The sequence below is a fragment of the Propithecus coquereli genome, unplaced genomic scaffold (assembly GCF_000956105.1).
Source record: "Propithecus coquereli isolate 6110/MARCELLA unplaced genomic scaffold, Pcoq_1.0 Scaffold279, whole genome shotgun sequence".
NCBI classification, from domain to species: Eukaryota; Metazoa; Chordata; class Mammalia; order Primates; family Indriidae; genus Propithecus; species Propithecus coquereli.
The window spans coordinates 1,186,652-1,188,193 of NW_012148385.1; the positions used below are offsets into that span (position 1 = coordinate 1,186,652).

At 34.2% G+C, this 1,542-nt stretch overlaps 1 pseudogene; it reads right to left on the reverse strand.

Annotated features, from left to right (window-relative positions):
• Positions 1–879: 879 nt before the first annotated feature.
• Positions 880–1,306, reverse strand: LOC105813286 (annotated as a pseudogene).
• Between the last annotated feature and the right edge of the window lie 236 nt (positions 1,307–1,542).

The following is a 1,542-nucleotide window of genomic DNA, read 5'->3' on the forward strand; positions in this document are numbered from 1 at the left end:
TAATACATACTTTTAAAAATAAATTGACATCTTTTAACATAACTTATTTTGTGCAGTAAAAAATATTCTACGTACCTTACCATCAAAAGTTGTCTTGTTTGAGAAATTTTCTGTGCACGTTAAGTAACAACATTGTCAACTACTATATCGGTATTTCCAGTGTTGGTTAATACCTAGTGTTCAATTTCTGCCGATTTATCTTACAAATTTAAAATTTGCTCCTCAAAATTATCATGTTTTTAAAACTGCGTTGTGGAAATGTTTTTTTTCTTAAGGATGGTGGCAACATAAAATGATGAAAAGAATGTATAAGGTATCAAAGATAGTATAAAAATACATACGGCTACATAAATATGAAAAAAAAACCCTATTTTTTTCTGATTCCAAATGCAGATATCTGTCTTCCTTAAATTTTATTAAAAACCTCAAAAGAACATGCAGGTTACCAGAACATACAGAAAGACCCCCCACGGTAAACAGATTAGTTGGAACTAGGGCTTATATCATAATCCATGCTGATTGTAAGGCAAACAATCTATTAAAAACATCCATATACTGGAAGTGAAGCAGTCATAGAAGTAAAGGTATTTCCTTTTTTTTTAACAGCAGATATTATGATCTTTTAACTCTAAGTTCTACTACATCAAAATGACAAAGCATTAACATTTTACTCAAGATAATTCAGCATCCTCAGCTTTTAAAGAAATATAATAAATACTTTAAAACAATGAAAATAAATCAGTCTGCTTTAACAAATTATACTCTAAATGAATTTCTATATGCCCAATATAATTTTAGTCTTCTTAACAGGCGATGGCAAAAATCCCAACAGTAGAACAAATCCTCAGAAAACTTGGAATGTGAAACACTGAGTTCACTTTAGATATCATCAATGTCTTTATCATCATCTCCAATATCATCAGACTGGATTTCATCATCATCTCCAGGACCAAATGTATCTGTTCCATTAATTTTAGTATGTTCTGGAAGCTCTCCATATGTCTTCAGACTTCTAGCTTCATCCGCATTATACTTTAAAATGACATCAGCTTTGTTATTCCGATAGTCTCATAGACCAACCAATATAATGTCTGAGGTATTTATCCAAACGGTTTTTCTCAATTTTCCTCTAATATGTTTTGACACCAGCAAAACACATTGCTTCTAATCATCCATTTCCCAACATTTTTATTACCTGAGCATACTCTTGCCCATCCTCGTTAAATACCAACTCTCTTTTTTCAGATTCATTCTCATTCTTATCCCTGCACTTGTTTTTACCTCCTTTACCTTTATTCTTGGGCATGGCGGTGACAGTGACCTAGTAGGATCTCTGATCCATTTCCAGCTGCTACTACTCAGCTAGAACAAACTCTAAACTGCAAACCATTAACTCTTTGTTTTGGAGACAGGGTCTCATGCTATTGCCTAGGCTAGAGTGCTGTGGTGTCCTCATAGCTCATTGCAACTTCAAATGCCTGGGCCCAAGTAATCCTCCTGCCTCAGCATCCCCAGTAGCTGGGACTAAGGCGCATGCCACCA